We start from the raw sequence: 13,809 nt of genomic DNA, 5'->3' as shown, positions 1-13,809 counted from the left end.
TAATTAAATTGATTAATAATGTGTATTTTGAATGAAAATATGTCTACTCTCAGATTTGTATTTTCTATTTTAAAATTAATTTATTACATTATTTTATACTTATTTATTATTTCTATTAATTATTATATTAACTATGATATAATTAGATAATATTATGTATTATGTATTATGTATTATGTATTATGTATTATGTATTATGTATTATGTATTATGTATTATACATTGAATATTGTATATTATATATTATATATCAATTATTGTATTATTATAATATATTATTTATATTATTATATTATTAAATTGAAAATTTAAATTATTTTATTACATTTATTACATATAGAAAAACAATGAAGCCTATACAGGTGCTTTTTGTCACTGAGATAGAAACAGGATAAACTAATTTGCACATATTAAATTGTTTTTGTCAGGATAGCTGTTCATAATTTCCTTTGTAAGATGTGGCACAAGAATGGAAGTACTTCAATCCCTGACAAATGTACTATTTATGTAACATGCAGCAGTTCATTATCTTTCTCTGAGCTATGCAGTTTGCATAGAAAAAAGAAAAAATAAATCTGAAAATGATCTGGAGGTCCAGTGCATATATTAGAACTGTGGAAACTGTGGTTTTTAAATCACAAATATAGAATTGACAAAAACAACTTATTTATAGAAGTATTTCTGGTTTTCCTGAGACTTCAGTTGAAGTAGCATCTGAGACTGGAGCCGTGGGCCTTTTCTCCTGCCTTGTCCTGATGGCAATTCATCCATTCTTGTGATCCCCAGCAAAAGAAAATCCAGAAAATCATTGCAGTGCTGCTGCCAAACTCTGAGGATGCCATGAGAATTTTTGCACGTGTACTTTGAGCTAAATCTCACCAGGCTGAGTCTTTTTGGGGTACTGGTTGTGTTTTGTGCTCTGCAGTTTCTGTCTTTTCATTTTCTCACCTGCTGTATCTCACTGCTGTTGAGCATGACATGATGTTTATGACCATGGTTTTATTTATAGATACCTGTTTGCCATTTTGCTTTCCACTTCTGTCTCATGTTCTTTTCAACATCAGATCATAAACATGTCAGGCTGTGCTCCCTGTTTTTGTAGCAGAGAGTGGCAATTTTATCAAAATATGAGAAAGCCATAAAACCCAACTGATTTCCTACCTTCACACAAAATCTAATTAAAATGTCACATGGGTAGACATGATATTTTTGTGTATTTCACACCAAAACATTTCAAAATTGAATGTTTTTAATCAAAAGTGTCCAAGTCAGAAAACAACATGAGCTTTACATCTAACTAAGAGGTGTTTAAAAAAAAAAAAAAAAGTAAAAAAAAATATTTATAAAGCTTTTACTATCATCAAAATGCTCATAAAGTGAAAATGCTACAGATCAAAGCACCAGCAGCAGCACCAAGTGCACCTGCAGTTAGCTCAGTAGATATGTTACCTGATCTTGTTCTGCATTATCTGGGGAGAGATTGCTCAGAGGGTTTTTTTTGTTCCTGCCATGTGATACTTTCAGCCAAGTGTCTCCTTGCTAGCAGGATTTCACTGGGTCAAAACAATCCAAAACTACTGCCCAACATCACCTTTTCCTTTGGAACCCAACTTGGGTCGTTGCTGTTTTGGAACAGAAAAATAAAATAAAAAAAGTACAAGTTTTGTAACCTTTGTAAAAATTGTGTTAAATGTTTGCACCTCTGAATAAATGTATTTATATGAAAATACTTACTAAATAAAGGGTTTTTTTCTTTAAAATGGTTTGATCTGTTTTCATAACTCATGTAATTAATGTGCCTTTTCTGTTCATTCCAGGAGGAGATCGAATCTGGTAATTTAAACGTTCAAAATATATTTTTAATTTTTCATTAAGGATGTCACACAGGGAGGGGAGAAATAAGGAAATCTTCATTTAGAAGGTAGGAAAACACATGGATGAGTTGCTGGTGTATGAAACTGTTCAGGGAGGGTGTATGTGGACATTTTCAAGCCACGTGGATGTGGACTTGGGTGAAACTGCTTCTCAGGAGGGATTTGTGCCGCAGACAGATTAGTGACAGGGCCTCACACCAGAGCAACAAAAAGGCCTTTTTGTGCAGTTTGTCTTTTGTTTTAGCTGCTGATAGCAAAACCCTGGCTCAGTCCTCAAGTGCTTTCACAGTGAGGTTGGAGAGACCCAGGTAACGAGGTCATCTTCCATTTAATTCTAAAATAGGCTTGGATGTGATTCAGTGCCTGCCAGAGCTGGAGCAGGCTCCTCTCCTGTGTGCTGCGGCTTGTGGGGGAGCCTGAGACACCCTGCTTGCAATAAAACTTCTCTTTGCTGATGGGAAAATGATGATGAGCAGCAGGCAATTAATCAAATTATTCATTTTGGAATATGGTGCAAAAGCACAGCCCCAGAAACCTTTTATGGATGGCAATAGTTTCCCTCCTAATAAGCACCGAGTCACTCGAGTGATGCAGGATTATGTTTTAATTCTGTAATTCCACTGCCTGCTTGTGTTTAATGACGTTTATTTGAAGGAATGATGCATTTTGAGAAGTGAGGTCAGCTGGAACATTTGTTGTGCTCAGAGAGAAGTCATTAGTCACCTGTAAAAATGAAATTATTGTAGTATTATGGACAGTACCCTATGGATATTCTTAAATGTAGGGTGCTTATTGATGCTTATTTCAAAACAATAGAAAATATGGCAATATTTGCTAATAAAGATTCTTAAAATTAGCACAATATCTTTGGAATTTTAGTTTTAAATCTGCTCTTTATTTTAAAAAGCAATTTCTCTCCTCCATAGAAAAAGTGTTTCAAATTTTTTTTCAATGTAAATATTTTTCCAATGTTTGGATAGCATTAAATTGGGAAGGATTTTTTGTCTTATTTTTTGTTGTTTGCCTTGAATATTATCATTCTCAATATATATCAGATTCACTCTATTTTATGTTGTAGCAGTCAAATATTGTAAAATATTTTTGTCCTTGCCAAACACCTCAAAAATAGAAACATACTGTATCTTTGTACACATTTAACATTTGTTAACCCACACTTCCAATTCTTTTCCTGCTTGAGAGAGTGAGCATAAAAATGTAATTATTAAATACCCTAATGTGGAAGATACTCAAAGGCTGATGATTACATGAAAATAGCTGATTAGCAAGAAAATTTACAGTGTCAAACTAGAAATGTGCATTATTGGGATGCATTTCCTGAAGACAGGCCCTTTCCTTGTGGATCTCCTAAGGTACATGAGGGAGGAATAATCTACTTCTATGGCTCTAAAAAAGGTGAAAAACCGGACTTAAAATGGAAATACAGTGTGAAAACTACAATACCATGATACCTTAGCATTTACATGATCCAGTAAAGATATTTCAACCACCCCACAAAATATCACATTTAACTCTGTTAAAGAAAATATGTTAATATGAAAAAGATCTTGGCAAAATTTAAAAGATAGCAATCTTTTATCTACAAATCTACACTTATTGTTGTAATATGAACACAGGCAGAGAAATGAGTAACTCACAGTGTGCCTGAGCAAAATCATCTGTGATAATTAGCAGGGTGCCATATTTTTAAATTACAGTTGTCCCAGTTAGCTGTTTTAACAATTATGGCACCAAAAAGGACAATAAGGTTGAAAAGAAGCAGTTTGAAAAAATAAAGAGAGAGAGAAAAGTTCTCTAAAATCTAAATTGAACAAGTAGGTATTTATGTAATTTTAAGATAAATTCATTATATCTTTTTACTTATGGTTTTTTTTCCTTTTACCTTGTACAGAAACATCACTCTTCTATTAAAGGTTGGACTCAATGATCTTGGAGTTTTTTTTAATCTTAATGATTCTATAATTTAGTTCTTCTGCCTTTCTGTGATGTGAAAAATTAGGGGATTAGTGTTTTAGTTTGGATGAGGAGTGCATTTCATCTCAAATCAGCCAACTTTTTTTTTCCACATGACAACCAAAAAAGATTTTAGATTCCTTCTCACATTTTCCAGGAGTTACCATTTTAGTCACCCTGTCATTATCTTTAGATCCCAGACAAGTTCATTTCCTAAGAGCCACTGTTACCTGGCAGAATTTGAAGCAGCAATGTCAGGATGGTGCAGGAGGTTTCTTGCAAGAAGAATGAATTGAAGAAGAATGCTTTAATCTGATTTTCTTCTTTGGAAGTTAGCCACAGTGGATGGCTCCTCGTGCATCCCTTGGGAGATACACAGGAACCTGTGGTGTTTTCATAAAATGAACATTAAACATTGAATTTGTAAATTAAACAGCAAACAATAAACAAATTTCCCCCACCTCTGCTCCACATTTTTTTTTTTAAGTCCTGCATTAAATCTGCAAAAAATAAAGTGGAAATAAAAGGTGAAATTTGTGCAAATGACTCAGTGTAAAATGCATAGAGAAACCTGTGTGTTTTTTAATTGAGGAAACACAGTGCTTCTCAACTGACCTTCCAGTTGTTGCAAAAGGAGCAAAGTGTATGTTTGCTTTAAATTTGAAAGTAATTTTCCATTTACACCCAGCAACAGAAGGCTGGATTTTGGGTATATCTAGCAAATACATCTATGGGGAGGGGAGATGGGGAACTTTGAACTCTGCTTATCTGAATATGATGGTAATCAATGGGAACTGTAAATTTAATTTATTTTTATTTTAAAAGAGCATTTTTATCAGTTTTACTCTGACCCCTTTACAGGAATTTGGATCTTGAAAAATTTTGATCCAAATGCAGAATATCAAATGACTTTTTTCTCATCATACAAGTCATATTTAAGTGACAGTAACATCAGTTTAAAAAATGCTTTAGATAAGGAATTGTGAGGAAAAAATAACCCTAATTTTGTCCAATCTTATGTCTGTTTGGGAAGGATAAATACTGTAAGGATAAAATATTTCAGCCAACATGAAAAACAGTAAATATATAATTTCAAATATGTAAATGTAATTTCAAATCCTATAATTTGAACCCATTAATTAATTCCCTGCTTAACAAATTATTAAATATAGTGGGAAAAATGAAAGACTTTGGTCTGCAAGTTTAAAAAAAAAAAAAAAAGAAAAATTTAAGTGGAACTTTTGCTTGTTCCACCTGTGAAGGCCTGGACACCTGCAGTGGTCACAACAACACATTGCCAACCAGCTTTTGGGTTGTTTGGATTTCATAATTTCTACCCAGGAAAGTCAGCTGAAACTGCACAGCTCTCCCACCCAGGTGAAAAGGAAAAACCCTGCCTTCCTCTTTGTGCCAGCTCTGACCTGAGTGTTTTCCTGACCCAAGAGAAGCCTTTTCTGCAGGCTGAGCTGAACCTGCTAAATGGGATTTTCAGTGGCAGCAGTGGAGAGCTATCAGAGGGAAATTGAAGAGGCCAGGGAAATTGGGAGAGGCCAGGGAAATTGGGAGAGGCCAGCTCTGTCCCTTTGCACAGCGATGGATTGGGAGTGTGCCTCGCTCTTTCATGTGATTGCACCTGTTATTAGGGTCTGAACACTCCTGGATGGAATTACAGCCCTGTGGTCTTGCCTTCTCCTCTCCTTATCTTTGTGGCTTTGCTCTAATGGCAGAGCCTCAATCAGGACTCAAGCTTGTTCAAAAATTAAGAGTCTAGCTGATACAAGCAACTCATAAGCTGATATGAACAACTCATTCTGACGGTAAAAAGTGTTTTGATGATACAGCTTATAGCAGTCTGACGAGTAAAACAAATTGTTCTAGCCAAAGCATTTTCAGTCTGCATCTACACTTGGGATTTTTGATAACAAAAATAGCACAAAGTGTCATTGGTAAGTGTTCTGCCAAAAGCTTCTAGCCTGTGTTTGTCCTCAGATCATTTCTTTTTGCTGCATAATAGATGACATCTGTTGGAAGTATCTTCTTCTAACTTCTGGGTTGTTTTTTTTTACCCCTCAGAGCACTCACAACTAACTAGCACTTATCCCCTGCAAAGGCTTCGAGACAAGGAGGAACAGGAGCCCATGGAGGTGTGTGTTTCAATGCTGAACTTCATAAATGAATCTAAATGACACTGGGCCTCCTTCCACTGAGTTACTTAAGTACTTTGAAACAAAACACTCCCCTCCAAACGGTATCAGGAGTCCACAGGACTTACAGGTGTAACAGGAGTTTCCACCTTAACCCCTCTGTTGCCTACCAGCACAAAGGTACCTGCCAAGAGAAAAATAGGACAGGGAAGAGTTTGCTGTTTTCCAGGTGACCAAAAAAAAATAAATCATGTGATGGTTTCTCAGACACACATAGAAGCTCTGATAGAAGTGGTCATCAGAGTGTTTAAAGCTGGCTGATACATCTAATGGATGATACATCTAATGTTGTTTTACTGTGCTTTGTGGGCACTTAAAAACTATTTTGTGGCCAAAATAATCCTTAGGAGTCACTGACAGAGGAGGTTCATCACTTCAGCTCTGGCCAGCCCTCAGTCCCAAGGCTGAGGAACTTTCAATTGAAACAGCTCCCAAAGTAAGGAGCTTCTTGAGAGATCTTGTGAGGAAATAAGGACAAAAAATGGATCTGCAGAGGGGTGCTGCACTCCACAAAAGCAACTGAAGGAGTTTCAAAGAGATTTGAGAGTTTGATTACACGCTGGTGATACTCCCGTTGCAAGGTGAGTGGAAGTTTAGCTTGATCTAATTAGCAAAAGCTGGAACATGAGGACAGTGCTGGGATGTTTCAGGAGGTGCTGTCATTTAGCAAATGTGACCAACTCAAAACTCCAGTGAGAGAACAGTATGATAAGAGAGGTTAATGAGCCCAAAGACACCCTTTTTTTTTCTAAATCTAAATTAAAATCTGTTTCTGAAAGTTGGCTAAAGTTGTGCATGTGTGTCCTTGAAGCACTGGATTCATAAATTTGCCTGTTAGTAGAGGATTAATATAATTCAAATGTACAACTGCATTTGGATTGTTTTGGTTATCAAACTGTAAGAAAGTACATGGGGAACCACAAGAAATTCCCTGGAAATAGATCCTAATAAACAGCTGGAAAAATTATGTTGAGATTTGTCAGTGGATCACAACTTGGGGTGATATACATCAATTTAAGTTTGCAGATAAAGCATATATTTAATGTGCTTTTTTTTTTTTTTTTGTTAAGCCATTTTAGAGTTTGTATGGTTAAGTAATCAACAAGAATGTTTATCAACATTTACTGTCTATTTATACGTTAATAAAATGTGTAGAAATAACTCTGTAGGATGCTTTTTTTTTAGGAGCTTGATTAATATTTCTAAAATTAGTAAGCAATAGATGTGATGAGCAGCTCTTGAGTGCTATAATTTACTACCATTGACACCCACCTATTTCTTCCCCAGCCCTAAATTAAATGGCTCATTACTTACAAGACTGAGAATTGGTGGCGTTGTGGTAGTAAATCCAATGTTTGGTTTTAGCACTTCTGTACAAGAAGTCTGGCTTCTCCAATTAATTAATTCAAATTCTGACTTCACTTCCTAACAATCTTTATTACAAGGATCAGTTCTAAATAAAGGTTAAAATCAAGCAGACACGTGTTGAAAATACTGGAACAAGTAGTGAGAAAAAATAGCAGAGTACGTGTAGTTGTGCAAGTAAATAAAGAAATTCTTTGTTATTTTTGGCAAGAGGTGGAGAAGCATGTGATGTCCAATTGTAGCTGTAGCCAAGGATTTATCTTGGGGCTAAATACTTTATAGGCAAACAGTAATTCCTTTTTCACCCCACATCAGCTGAACACTATTTCGGGTCAAGAATGCTGCTTGCAGAAGTTGCCCAGTCCTACAACCAACCACGAATATTTAAGTGATGTATAATATTAGGGACGTGTTGTTACTGGGGGTGTATCCTGTTATTTTGTGAGGAGTTGAGCAAGGCAAAATGCTCAAGCGTAAGGCAGGATGCAAAGTGGCCAATACCTTTGCTCCGTCCTGTTATTTCTATAGCTAGTGGTGTGTCCGATGGGCTCGGGCTAGCGTGGCAAGGACTGCTCGCCAGGGAAGGATGTCACACCACATCTGGAAGGTTGGTGCTTCACAGCTATTTTCAGGGCTGGCTGGGGAAGTCTCTTGTCCTTTAAGGCCAGAGCACTCATTTAAATGAATTGGGAGTTCACCTGTTCATTGTCACCTTGTCATCCCCTAAGCTCCAGGTCAGGCCTCTCTCCCGCACCACTTTGCCCATCGTTATGTAGGTGATGTGTCTGTGAATGTTGTGGGAGTTGGCACTAACGAGGTGGGAAGCGCTCAGCGTTTGGGGTGTGGTGATCGGGATGCCCAGCACCGGGGGTTTATTTGGAGTTTTACAGGTGCTCCTCGGAGAGCCCCTATAGAGCACGAGGTTGCCTTCCTCCAGGTAGCTGTGATGCTGGCAGAGAGGAGAGTTCGCGGTAAGAGCATCTCAAGTTCTCCTCCCGGGGGACCGTCAGCAGACCCTGAGGAGGCTCGGCCGCCGTGTCGCTGCCAGGGGCGGTGCTGCCCATCAGCCGCCGGGGCCGGTGGGCGCGGGGCGAGCGGGAGCGGCGGAGCGGGGCCGGGCGGGAGCGCGCTCGGAGCTGCGGAGCGCGGCGGGGCCGGGCGGGAGCGCGCTCGGAGCTGCGGAGCGCGGCGGGGCCGGGCGGGGGCGCTGCCGCCGGGCCGGGCGGAGCGGGCGGGAGCGCCCCGCAGGCTGCGCCCCGCGGGCTGGGCGGGGGCCGGGGAGCGCCGGAGCGGGGCTCGGCCGGCGCCCCCTCCGCAGCGCTCGGCGGGGCCGCGGCCGCCGCTCCGGGGCGATGGGCGGCGGCGGGCGCCGCTAGGCCGCCGCGGGCAGGGCGGAGGCGGGAGGAGGCGGAGGCGGAGGAGGCGGCGGCCGGGGGCGGGTTGGGTCCCTCCCCGGGAAGATGAGGCGGAGGCCCGGTCTGTCGAGCGGGCTGAGCCGGGGCTCTTCCCTCGCAGCCGCCAGGACAAGATGGCAGCGGCCGAGGCGGCGGCGGCAGCAGCAGCAGCGACAGCGGCGGGGCTGAGCGGCTGAGCCCGGCCGGAGCGGCGCTTCCCGGAGCGCTCCCGGACATGCCCAGGGCGGCGGCGGCAGCTCCAGCGCGGACGCCAGCGCGGCCCGACCCGTGAAGGTGAGCGGCCGGCGGCGAGCGGGGCCGGCCCCGGCGGGCGGAGAGCGGCGCTGGCTCCGCTCGGCGGCGTTCGCGCCCTGCCCGCGGGGGGCTCCGGGCCAGCCCCGACCCCCCTGCCCGGGGCAGCGCCGCCGGCCTGGCCGAGCGCGGCGGCGGAGAGCGGGCAGCGCCACTTCCCCTTCCCGCCGCCCGTCCCCGAAGTTTCGCGTTCCCCGGCGCGGCCGTGCGGCCGCCCCGAGCCCCGCCGGGTGCCGGCTGCCGGGCGAGGCCGCCGCCGGCTGGCGGGGGAGGCGTGGCCGCCCCTCGGCCGCTGCCGGCGCTGCCCCGCTCCCCTCCGGGCGCGCCGCCTCCTCCTGCGCCTTGTATGGAGCGCCGGGGGGTCCCGGGGTGGCGCCCGGGCGCGGCCGCGGCTCCTCCCGCTCCGGCCCCTGCTCGGCCGCCGCCGCGGTGGCTCCTGGCAGTCCCGGCGGGACGCGACCCTCGCCCCCGGAGCCCCGAGGAGAGAGCCGCGCTGGGGGGGGAAGCTGGGGCGGCAAATGGTGCCCAGGGCCGGTATCACTAACAGCAACTGGAAAGGAAGTGGACGCTTTGAAATTTGGTCAGTTCCCAGGAGCGAGCTGTGTGAAAGCAGAGGGGTTTGTTTGCCGGAGGCTTTCCCGTAATGGTTGCGGCAGGGATCGTGCGGGGTTTGTTCTGGATTCGTCGTGGTATCGGTTTTAAAGCTGGCAGGTGCGTTTACATGTGTTTAACGCTGTAGCAAATAGTGATGGGGTTATAAAAATTATTTTTATTTAAATCTAGCCTTCAGTCGTCAGTGCTAGGTGCTTACACATATATAATAAAGAGCGTTCTTTTGAGGCTATACTTTTTTACTAACTGTTGCATCTGACTTAAAATTCCAGAAACTGCGATTGTTTCTTTTTTTGTTAACTTAGTTTTTCGGACTGCAGGGCTTGACTTGCTAGAAATTATGTGGCGCTGTGATGGTTTTGCGTCTTTCTGCTTGTGTATTTTGCTTTTTCCTGCTTGTCTATCGCCTTGTTTATTTCAGTTATCTCAGTGACTTTAAATTGTGGGAAAATATGTTACTCCGGGAGACGATTACATTAGGTAAAGCTGCACTTGTTGATAACAATGCACGTTTCTTTGATTACTTATTTTCTACCCACTATTACCTCCCATGACATCGTTCGCAAAAAAGTTTCGGCTCTGATGTCACACCAAGTGAGAAAGCTCGGATGGACTTCCTTTTTGCCATAATAATTCCATTGCTAGACTTTTCTACAAACTAAATTTAAAATCACACGCAGCGACCGCCTAACAAGCGCGGCAGCCAGCAGAGAGCTTAATTAAGCACCTGGAAAATAGGTCAATACTGTATTACGAATCGGCACGGTGAGATGGCAAATAAATAGAGCAAAGTGTTAAGGCGGACTTATCGGGGGAAAACTGATGCCGATGGAGCTCTGCCGGCTTTATCTGCTCTGCCGAGGACCTTTTATGGTAGCAGTGAAGGGGGTGTTTGTAACCCTACAAAACGGGGCTTGGACTTTTCACTCCCTCCCCTTCTTCCTGGGGGCTTCTCTTCTAGTTCCTCGCTCAGGGTGTGGCACCGCTCGTGCTTGTAAATTATTATTTTATTTATTATTTTTTTTTTAATCGTAGATAAATTGGGCTGGCCGTTCTAATTCCGGTTAGCGGTGGCGGTGGTGCGGCTCTCCGGGCTTGGGCATGGTTTGTAATTGGACGGATTCCATGAGCTGGAATAAAGTTTCATTGAAAAATTGCTCGGGAAGCTGCCCCTGCCCTGGGGTCTCTGCGGCACTTGTGATTTTTTTCTTTGTTTCGGGGTTTTTTTTGGTGTTGGCGTGTTTCCTCCCTCCTCTCTTTCAAAACAACTACCTACAGAAACAGGGAAATGAGACCGGCTCCTGCTTAACGAGATAGCAGAGACAAAGACAGGGTGTGGGGAGGAAGGTTACAACTCATCTTTCACAACTTAACTGATAGAAATACTCGAATTTGCATGTGCTGCTTTTCTCCTCGCGTCCTCCACTTTGTAGCAGTTGCTTCAAACAAAAAAATGCTGCTTTGGAGGTGATTTTTTTGGAAAGCGTCTGTCGGATTATTCTTCTGTTGAAGGGGATGGGAGGCTGAGCAGCACTTTCAGAGGCAGAGGCTCACCAGCCCCTGGATGGAACAGAATTAATTGTGCTTAATTCTTGTGAAAACCCCACTCCAAAGGTGTAGGAATGTCAGGCTGTGTTTTTTCCAAGCTCCTGTGTTTAGGTGTATATACCCCTCTTTGTACTATTTCAAGGGATTGCACACTTTCTGTTTTTAGAATAGTTTTCTTTTTACCTCTGTAGGTTCTCTTTCTTGTATTTTCCCTTTTGCCAGTGTGCTGATGATGGCAACAAAAGGCCCTTTAGACAAAGCAGTGCGTTTTGAAACGGGAATTTTGTAGTTGGCTTTCTTGCATGTGATGGGGGGAGAAGAGCAGCGTTGGTAACGGGAACAGCACTGTCATTTGAGGCTGAACATGTATTTTGGAGGAATGTTAAATACAGAAGGAGAAGCTGCTTTTAGCGGAGCTGAATTTCGCTGTTGCAGTGTGGGGTGTTGTGGCATGCGGGTATACAGAATAGTTCCTGCAGGCAGTGTCGCTTTCTGCTCAGAACTTTGGGGAATAAAGCAGAGGACACAGAGGCCTTCTTATATTTTTTTATTAAATGCCTTGGCTTTTCTGAATATATAAAATGGTTTTATCTGATCTGCAGAAGCCTTGCAGTTGAATTAGACTGCTCTGAGTGACAGAAGTATGAGATGGGTAGAGCAAGCCTGATAATCACCTGGTGATCCTTGGTCTAGGGAAGAAGAAATGTGGAAGCAGCGTGGTGGTGCTACCAACATTCCTCTGTCACCAGTTTGCTGCTGAATTTTGTGCAATAGTATCCACCTTTCAGACTTCAAAAGACCTTGCTTGTACCGTGTTGTGTTTTCCAAGTTCCCAAATCACTGAAATACTTCGTTTCTTGAGATCCTTTCACTGACAATCAGAGGTTGAAAATAATGTATTACTTTTAATAGCTCTTGAAAGAAAAGCTCATTCTTTTGGGTAAGTATAGGATGGGACTTCAGGTATTTGAAACTTTATTTCAGACCTGTGGCTGGCCTAAGCACAACACCAACCACAGGGAAAGGAGCCAGGATGGGCACTGAGTGTTCCAGATGTGTGCAGTGCACCTGGAATGACCATGTAACTGTATTTAAATCAACCTAAAATAACTGATGCTATGATATGGGTTAGTAATGGGTTACCTTTTCTGACTTCTACAGGCAGTGAACACCCTCTGTTTAACCTGAAATAACCTATAATGAAGGATAAAGCCTGGAAAATCCTGTTACCTGGTCTTGGCTTCCCCCGCTCCCCTTTTAGACACTGTTTTAATTTAGAACCTCTATCCCTTCTACAGAATTTTAGAGAAGTTGTAGCTTTGTTTTACTTCACAGCTTTGAGTGACAGGTGAGCAGGGGAACAACATGTAACTGTGAAAGTGGATTTAATTGGTGACTTTATTTGATAATGTAGTATTTCCTACAGGCTAGGTTCTTTCCTCCCAGTTCTTCAGTTGTTTTATTTCAATATAGTGTATGTTGAAAAAGTTGGTGTGAGTCTTGGTTTTAGATGCAGTTTAGGGATAATATTTTAAAAGTTTTGTAGTATTTTTTTCATGGTATATCACTTTTTCCATATAGAATCTCAATACTCCGTTTTTGAGCGTGGGTAATGTTCTGACAAAAGGGAGTTAATAGCAGTTGGGCTTGGAAAAGGAAGAAGAGCCAAATAACTGAACAGCTTTTTAAACAAATCAACTCAAGTAGTTTAGTTCTGTATTTTTTTTCTTTTGCTGAGACTTGGAGTCAGTGTAATTTCAAAATACCTCTCCCAGTATTATTAACGTTACATATTTTAGTTCCAGCATTATGTAAACTTTTTCTACAGTCTTTAGTTATGTTTTTAGAAAATGTTAGGAAATTATTCCTTTTTGTAAGTAAGAAATATAATAATTTTCCCCCCTTTTATCCAGCTGTCTTATGTTCTGCAGTATTTAGGTATAACAGGAGATTGCTGAGTTCAAGTTCCAAACCAGAACAATAAAATAAGACACAGTCAAACATCCAAAGACAAAACAGACGTAAGAAATGTTTTCCTATCTTTTAGGATGATCAAAGCTACAGCAACTCCCAATATTAAGAAAGTAATTGGATTCTTATGTACAGAAAACTCTTTTTGCATTGTTAGGAGGGGCACTCCCTTCATAAAAAGCTATCTTTAAAATCAGTAATCTTAAACTCATGCTTTCCACTCTTGCTGAAATAATGTAACAGTTCTAAAAAACTTTGGTGCTTTTTAAAGCATGTTATGAATTAAATACAAATAACATTTTTTATGTAAAAAGTTGGTTATTTCAAATGCAAGTCTGCTTTTATCTCTATGAGCATCACTTGCTGGATACATGTGGCACTGCAGCCACCACCCATTTCAAATAAGTGCTGGAAAACTGGGCAAGAAAGCTCAGGTCCTGATACCTGTGCTGAGTCCCATGAACATCCTTAAAAGAGGAGGTTTTGGAGATGCCCATGGCCACTTTCCCAGGCCTGTTGGATTTCATAATCCACTGGTTTGCTTGTCTTGTGCTCTCC

The 13,809-nt window shown here is 42.2% G+C and overlaps 1 protein-coding gene and 1 long non-coding RNA gene across 6 annotated transcripts in view; one reads left to right on the top strand and one right to left on the bottom strand.

Moving 5' to 3' along the window:
* Nucleotides 1–358: 358 nt before the first annotated feature.
* On the bottom strand, nucleotides 359–8,482 carry LOC107205925. Of its 2 annotated transcripts, XR_004497779.1 has the most exons (4): nucleotides 7,364–8,482; nucleotides 6,118–6,173; nucleotides 4,076–4,228; nucleotides 359–2,597 (listed from the first exon to the last, which is right to left on the bottom strand). It is a non-coding gene; the product is annotated as an uncharacterized LOC107205925 (long non-coding RNA). The 2 variants fall into 2 exon arrangements; XR_001522198.2 differs by lacking the exons at nucleotides 6,118–6,173; nucleotides 7,364–8,482 and adding an exon at nucleotides 4,307–4,448.
* A 373-nt stretch (nucleotides 8,483–8,855) lies between these two features.
* HIPK3 (homeodomain interacting protein kinase 3) overlaps nucleotides 8,856–13,809 on the top strand; it is a 66,069-nt gene continuing 61,115 nt past the window's right edge. For 2 of the 4 annotated variants that reach the window (XM_015631031.3, XM_033514927.1), the window contains exon 1: nucleotides 9,540–9,831. The gene's annotated coding sequence lies outside the window, so the exon portion shown is untranslated. Of the gene's footprint in view, nucleotides 9,103–9,539; nucleotides 9,832–13,809 lie in introns of those variants that run through there. The other 2 variants (XM_015631030.2, XM_015631032.3) reach the window with 2 other exon arrangements.

Source organism: Parus major, chromosome 5, assembly GCF_001522545.3.
Source record: "Parus major isolate Abel chromosome 5, Parus_major1.1, whole genome shotgun sequence".
NCBI classification, from domain to species: domain Eukaryota; kingdom Metazoa; phylum Chordata; class Aves; order Passeriformes; family Paridae; genus Parus; species Parus major.
This window is presented reverse-complemented; position numbering and strand designations above follow the sequence as displayed.